Raw genomic sequence first — 8,604 nt, forward strand, 5'->3', positions numbered from 1 at the left:
TGTTAAAGAAGGGTCCTAAAATTTTGATGGTTATTGAACCAGAGGTAATAGAAAATGATGTGGTGATTACCAAAGCAAGAACTTATATGAAAGATCCTGAGGATTTTTCTCCTGCTGAAAAAGAAGAAGCCTCCCTGGATGCTAGCCTTCAATTAATTTTAGTAGATTCCCCTGATCCCTTGATGAATAGACATGTGATGAACTGTAAAGATTCTAAACACATCTGGGAAACTATTGAGGTTATTAATGAAGGCACAGAGGAAGTTAGGGAGAACAAGTTAGAAATCCTAACCTCTGAGTATGAATACTTTAAATCCAATCCAGGTGAAGGAATTACTGAAGTGTTTGAAAAGGTACAATGCATTGATCAACAACCTGAACATTAATGGTAAATACTATTCCATCAGGGAGGTCAACAAAAAGTTCCTTTTAACACTGCCAACTCATCTCCAACATAGAATCACTGCCATAAGAGAAGCAAGAGATCTGAGTGAGATTTCTTTGGAAAGGCTCTATGGTGTGTTAAAGACTTATGAGTTGGAGCAGATTCAGTAGAAGGAAGTTTACGGGAAAGGAAGAGTGGTCAGCACGTCTACTGCTCTAGTAGCTTATGAACAACAACAACAACCACAATATCAACAACAATCTCAACAGTCAGAAAGAATGGTACAGTCTTCCAAGGTTGAAAAAAATGTGATAGTAGCAGAATTTGATCCTCCTACTACAAATCAATCAGGAGATGATTTTTATTCCTTGGAAGAACTGGAGCAATTGGAGGATGAGTCAATGGCCCTGATTGTCAAGAGATTCTCCAATGTCAGATTCAAGAGGAATCCCAAGTTCAAGTACAAGTCCAACTACAACAAGTTCCGGAAAGGTGGATCTTCATCCTCTAACACCAGCAGTGGTGGGTACAAAACAGGGATGGTTGATCGAAGCACCATTCGATGCTTCAACTGCAATGAGTTGGGACACTTTGCCACAGAATGCAGGAAGCCAAAACAAGTTAGGAAGAACTCTTACGATTCTAATCAGAAGAGTAAATCTGAAAGGGCTTACCTGGCAAAGGGAAGAAGCTGGGATGATACTGACAGTGAAGATGAAGAATTTGGGAATCTTGCTCTCATGGCTAGTGATGCAAACACCTCATCGTCAAGAAAAGAGGTAAAATTTACTGATGCTGAATTAGTTTATCATCTAGGAGGTTCCTTAGATTGTGCTCATCGTGATAATGAAATGTTAAATCAACAAATCATAGACCTTGAGAAAGAGGTCAATGAATTAAGACTTGTGCACATTAATCAAGATAAATTAAAAGAACAAGTATCTTTTCTAGAGAATAGAGTTGACTGTTATAGACAACTCGAAACTATTCTCAAAGACAAGATCACCGGTCTTGAGGCTAAGGTTAAAGCTTACTTTAATTCTTGTTCGAAGTCCAAAGAGTTTTACAATAAGCAAGCTGTTAATCAAACATCTGGAATAGGTTATGATTACAATGTTGCTATTGGAAAATTAGGCATAAACTCCCCTCCTCATGTATGTGCTAAAGGCAGGGGAGTACCACATGTGCTTAAGGGTGTTGATGAACCCCTCTATAAAGAATCAATTGTTGAACCATTTGATGAGACCTCATTTATTATTCAAGAAGAAATCCGTGCTGAAGATCATGCTAATGAGAAAGCTGTTTCCAAGTCAAGTGTGTCAAAGGTTCCAGTCAAAGTTGTGAAAGCAACTGAGACTAACTCAGACACACATGAGTTGGATAACACAAATGCCATGTCTACCATGCATAAGTTGCCTATTGTTAATCCCTCTCATAAAGCATGTGGTGTTCCTGATTGTATGTCTTGTGCTTTTAATTTGATGTATGCTTATTTTAATGGTAAACATGTTTCTAATGATAAGACTACTCCTCGTCAGCATGTGAATAATAGGAAGCATGATAGGTCTAAGACTGCTAGTCCTCCTAAAGCTAGAAAGGAGACATTTGTGCCTAAGCCTAAACAGAAATTTGTCAAGGCTGTTCACAAGGTTAAATGTCCAGTCATTGAGAAAGTTGAGAACATTAAAATTAAGAATGTTGTTTTGCCTGATAAAGGCCAATTTTACAAGTATGCCGAACCCAGCCAAGCTTGGGTTCCGAAGAAGGTCTAATCCATTTGTATTGCAGGGCATTAAACAGGTACAACCGGTAGTGTGGATTCTTGACAGCGGATCGTCAAGACATATGACCGGAGATAGAGCCCTGCTATCAAATGTGGTTGAGAAAGCTAGCCCAGTGGTTACCTTTGGAGATAACACCAAAGGTTTAACTGAGGGATATGGCTGTTTGCTAGCTGGAAATGTTATCATTGAAAATGTGTATATTGTGCAAGGACTTGAACACAATCTGCTTAGCATTAGTCAGTTCTGTGACAAGCTGAAATGTCAGATTCTGCACAAGAAAAATGAAAAACACTCTTTGATGGGAATCCGGAAAGGAAATCTGTTCGTAGCTGACATGAACTCTGGAAGCAATCCTGAAGTCAATTGTTTCTATGCAAAGGCATCGTCTGATGAGAGTTGGCTATGGCACAAGAGACTTTCTCATCTCAATTTCAAAATAATGAATTCTCTTGTCAAAAGAGAATTGGTCAGAGGTCTGCCTCGGCTGGAATTCTCCTCAGAAGGACTGTGTGAGGCTTGCCAGAAAGGAAAGTCAAAGAAAGCAAGTCACAGAGGCACTGACACATCCTCCATAACTGGTGTGCTGCAATTATTGCACATGGATTTATTTGGACCAGTTAATGTCCTTTCGATGTCAAAGAAGTGTTACTGTCTTGTGATAGTTGATGACTATTCCAAGTATACGTGGATTTTATTCCTTCACTCTAAGGATGAAACACCACAAGTTGTGATTGATTATATCAAGTTGATCGAGTTAGATTCTAATGTCCCTGTTAGAGCAATAAGGTCAGATAATGGAACAGAATTCAAGAATTCACTTCTCAATGGATTCTGTACCGACAAAGGGATTACCAGACAATTTTCAGCTCCTAGAACCCCTCAACAAAATAGAGTGGTAGAAAGGAAGAATCGTACATTGATTGAAGCTGCAAGAACGATGTTAAGTGAATCAGGTCTTCCAATGTACTTTTGGGCTGAAGCTGTCAATACTGCATGTTATACTCAGAATCGAACTCTAATCAACAAATACTTCATGAAAACTCCTTATGAGATTTTGAATGAACATAAACCTTCTATCAAATACTTTCATGTATTTGGTGCCAGATGCTTCGTGCTCAAGGATGGAGATGATCGTCGTGGTAAATTCGAGGCAAAGGCATATGAGGGTATTTTTGTTGGATATGGAAGAAGATCATACAGGGTGTATATCATTGATCAACACAAAGTAACTGAAAGTGTCAATGTTACATTTGATGACACTAAACTCCCTAGTATCCAAACTGAAGATCCTTCTGAGAAACTGAAGTTTGATGATATGTCAGATTCAGAATCAGAACATGATCAAGAACCTGAGGTTGTTGCTGGTGAAGAACCTGTTAATCATGATGATACTCAAGGTAATGGTGATGGAAACTTTGGCAACAATGGAGATACCACTGCTACTGACGGAAAAATCTTCAAGTCAACATGGCAACAACTCAGGGGGAGATGCTGAAGGATCAATTAGTAGGATACAACATCCCAATGAATTTCAAGGCGAATCATCAAGATCAAATCTTCCAAGACAGACTGTCTGGAATAAAGCTCATCCTTTTGAGTTGATTATTGGTGATCCAGATGTTGTAGTCAGAACTAGACGTGCTACTCAAAATGAGTGTCTGTTCTCAGGATTTCTTTCTGAAATGGAACCTAAGAAGATTGAGGAAGCACTGACTGATCCAGATTGGGTGATTGCTATGCAAGATGAACTCAATCAGTTTGAACATCAACAAGTCTGGAAACTGGTACCTAGACCTACACACAAGAAAGCTGTTGGTACTCGGTGGGTATTTAGGAATAAACTAGATGAAGATGGTGTGGTTACAAGAAACAAAGCAAGACTGGTAGCTAAAGGGTATTCTCAAGCTGAAGGCATTGATTATGATGAAACCTATGCTCCAGTGGCTAGACTAGAGGCCATCAGGATATTTCTGGCATTTGCAGCATTCTCTAACTTTAAAGTTTATCAAATGGATGTCAAGAGTGCCTTTCTGAATGGAAAGCTAGATGAAGAGGTATATATAGAGCAACCTCCTGGTTTTGAAGATCCAGATCATTTGGATTTTGTCTACTTTCTTTTCAAGGCTATCTATGGACTCAAACAGTCTCCGAGAAAATGGTATGACACTCTCTCTGAATTTCTTATTGAAAATAGCTTTATTAGAGGTGTCATAGACAAAACTCTCTTTTCTAAAAAAGCATAAGAATGATACTATATTAGTCCAAGTCTATGTGGATGATATAATACTTGGGTCTACTAATGATAATCTCTGTAAGAGATTTGCTAAGTTAATGCACAGCAAATTTGAAATGAGCATGATGGGAGAGCTGAAGTTCTTTCTTGGATTACAAGTAAATCAAAGGTTAGATGGAACTTTTATTTGTCAATCCAAGTATCTCAAGGAACTCCTCAAAAAGTACAATCTAGAGGATTCTGCATCAGCAAGGACTCCGTCAACTACAGCTGTCAAGCTTGGACCATGTGAAAACTCCATTAAGGTAGATGTTACAAGCTACAGAGGTATGATTGGCTCGTTACTCTATCTTACTGCAAGTAAACCAAATATTATGTATGCTACATGCTTATGTGCAAGGTTCCAAGCGGATCCTAGAGATATTCATCTCGTTGTTGTTAAACGAATCTTAAGATATCTTAAGGGAACACCAAATCTAGGTATTTGGTACCCTAAAGAATCTGGTTTTAACCTTGTTGGATATACAGATTCAGATTACGCAGGAAGTGTTGTTCATAGGAAAAGCACCTCAGGGAGTTGTCAATTCCTAGGTAGCAGACTAGTCTCATGGTACAGCAAGAAACAACAAACAGTTTCAAATTCAACGGCCGAGGCTGAATATATTGCTTCTGGAAGCTGCTGTGCTCAGATCTTGTGGATTAGGAATCAGCTACGGGACTATGGCTCTGTATTGAACAAAATACCTATTCTATGTGACAATACAAGTGCAATAGCCATCACCAACAACCCTGTACAGCATACAAGGACCAAGCACATTGACATCAGGTATCTGATAAGTGGCATTTTATACCACTTAGAGCGTCTTAAAATGGCTTAAATTGGTGTCTTGAAATCAAGTATTTTGTGTATTTGATGCGTTTTTCTAGTGTTTATGCATTTCAGGGTTTTAGTTGCATTTCGGGGGAGGAATCATCAAGAATAAGCCTTGCCATGTGTTCACCATTGCGAGAGGAAAGAAACGGGCAGATTACGGCGAAGAAACGGAGCGAAATCAGAATTTTTCCAGTAGAGGTCTGAGCGCCCGCTCAGCTTTGCTGAGCGGCCGCGCAGCAAGCTGAGCTCCCGCTCAGCTATGCTGAGCGGCCGCGCAGGGTCGGGAAAAAAGACAAATTATTTTAGGACTTCTACTTCTGTTTGGTTTCCACTTCTATGTAATCTGAGTTTTATGGGACTATGATATAAGTAGATTTGAGACGTTTTCACAAGGGGGGATTGAAGAAGATTGTGTTTTTACGTAAGGAGCGAAGGAGATAAGGAAGAAGACCGATTTAGCACACCGCAACGAAGAGGAAGCATATATTCTTGTGATTCTTGTTTCGTTGTAACGTTGGATGCTAGTTTTCTTGCTTTGAACTTATTTACTCTTGTGACGTACTCTGTTTTAATATAATTAGTTTAGTTATTATTTTCTTGTGTTTGTTTATCATGATTTCATATGAACCCATGATGACGATAAGTGCTATTATGGGCTAATCGTGATCATGGGGTTACAACGGATTTATTATGGAATTTTTTAGTTAATTGTTTAATACTTTAGTGTGTGATGATTGCATGATATCTAGTATTGGTTGTGCGTATTCGTCTTATGTGCGTCGCGAACATATAAGATAGGGTGTTAATCTCTTGTGAAGCGACGGTGGATCTTGAGATTTAGAACTTGCCATGCTAGCATAGGTTCATGTACGTTGTGCATGATTAGTGGGCAACTCTAACAGTTTTATTTGCCCTATGTAATCAAAAGGAATAACTTGTGCTTAAATCGTTGTGTTGTCAATTTCTGTAGACATATGGGAACTCAACATAATTGATGACTATTCAACTTCTATCTTAATTGTGGATGCTTGGTAGAATGGTATTAGTACAATGAAAGTTGGCTTTTATCAGTTTCGTGTTATTCGATTAATATCATCACTGTCTCATGCTAAGGGTAAATAACAATGGCTATAGAAGGAAGTAATAATGAAGTTGTGATCTCATGAGTGTTTTATTATTGATAAATTGAAGTGTTAGTTAAGTGATTAATTAAGTAGTTAATTATAGTTAATATTAATCAACAATTTTAAGTGTTAGTATCTTAACATTGAGAAGTAATCATACATTGGTGAGTGAGTTTAATTAGACAATAATTTAGTCTGAGTCTCTAAGGGAACGAACTAGAAAGTATTCTATATTACTTGCGAACGCGTATACTTGCGTGAATATTAGTGCATGTTTTCGCCCTAACAGTATCATTTTATTAGAGAGCACGTCATGAATGGTACTGTTGAACTATTTTTTATTCCAACAGAAGAACAAATAGCAGATATTTTCACTAAACCTCTTGATGAATCCACATTTACCAAATTAGTTGGTAAATTGGGTATGTTGAATAACTTTAGTGATTAAACTTGTGAATATCTGAAATCTGTTCTTGAGTGAATTTACAAATGAATTTTTCATAAATAAAAAATTCATTTGCAAATTTATTTTATCATTTTCCATAATTTCTTGCTTATTTCTATGTAAGTTTTTATTATCTTATCTTTCTGTTTTTGTTAAAAACTGTTTATATTTTGTTTATAAAATATATATATATATTTGTTTGTGTTAATTTGATACTTGAATGACAATCGGCAAGACAATTGAAATTGTCTTGCTGAAAGTCATTTCAGTATATTTATATAAATACTTAATTTATTTTATACTAGAATGACAATCGGCAAGACAATTGAAATTGTCTTGCTGAAAGTCATTCCAGTACATATAAGTGTTTATTTTTAATTCAGTTTAATTTTATAACTAGCAAGACAATCGGTATGACTATTGATTGTCATGCCAGTAATAAAATTAATATCAGATATTTCTTTTGTTTTATTTTATACTGGTATGACAATCGGTATGATTATCAGATTGTCATACCAGTTATATTATTACTATTTTTTATTTTGTCTTCTCAAATTGCCTGGAATGACTATCGGTATGACAATCGGTAAGACTATCCCGAATTGTCATACCAGTTGTCTACTTAAGCTGTTTTTTCGTTCCTTTCTTACTTTTTATTCATTCAGTTCTTGTTTTTTCAAATTCCATCAGTTTCCTTTTCTCTCTTATTTCTCTCTCTCTCTCTATTCGATCAAACCACCATCACAACTATTGTCTTCCTTGCTCGAGTGTTTACTCAGTAAACAAAAACTTCACTTCTGTTATATACATACACGTATATACATACAGAAGTGCTGCCCATTTTATTGTTTTTATATTTTAATTTGATTTTCCCTAAAATCAGTTTTTTTTGTGTATTTCAATTTGGTTTTGTGTCTTGTGATTTTGCATATCTGCTTTCGTGAGTTAAGGACTTTAACGAGATACATTACTTTCTAAATTTTTCGGATATAATTGATTTAATTCGAATTATTAATTTTTTTTTAATTCGAATTCTCTTAATTTAATTCTTAAAATTCTGAAAGTGTGTGTTTTATTATTTTTTAACTGGCTCTCAATTTCCAAATTGTTTTGCATAATCTTGTTGGTTATTTTAATCCAAATAAATGTGATGTGGAAAAATTTAAGCCGTGGATTAGATTTTTAAATGACCATTCGATTGTTAGCTCTGCTATTAAATCAAATGTGATTTTAAATGTAGATCTGCTCAGACTGATTTGCATAACATCTACTATGGTCGATGATTTTAAATCTTTTTCATTCACCGTGGCAAACACACAGTATGTTATTGATGAAACAGTCGTCAATCGAGCGTTAAATTTTCCATTGGACAATTTCTGTAATTTGCCCTCTGAAAATGATATTTCAAACTTTTTCCATGCTATTTACTATCAGGGGGTGATTAATTTAACCAAGTTATCTAAATCCAATTTGGTTTCTGAATGGGATATTTTCTTCGATACACTTTCTAAAGTGTTTGCCAACTGCACTAAATCCAACTTTCACAACATCACTTCCACTCTGCAGTATATTGGTCTTGCGGTTGTTCTCAATCAAAGGATCAATTTTGGCAAACTACTTTTACCCATTCTTCTGAGACGTCTCACTACTGCTTTACGTGATCATTCTACAAATCGTAGGGTCTCGTGCTACTACTCTCGTTTTCTCATGCTCATAGCAGAACATCTTCTCTCACCTGAGCATAAAGCTCTTTTTGCTA

Source organism: Apium graveolens, chromosome 3 (assembly GCF_009905375.1).
Source record: "Apium graveolens cultivar Ventura chromosome 3, ASM990537v1, whole genome shotgun sequence".
In the NCBI taxonomy this organism is placed as follows: Eukaryota; Viridiplantae; Streptophyta; class Magnoliopsida; order Apiales; family Apiaceae; genus Apium; species Apium graveolens.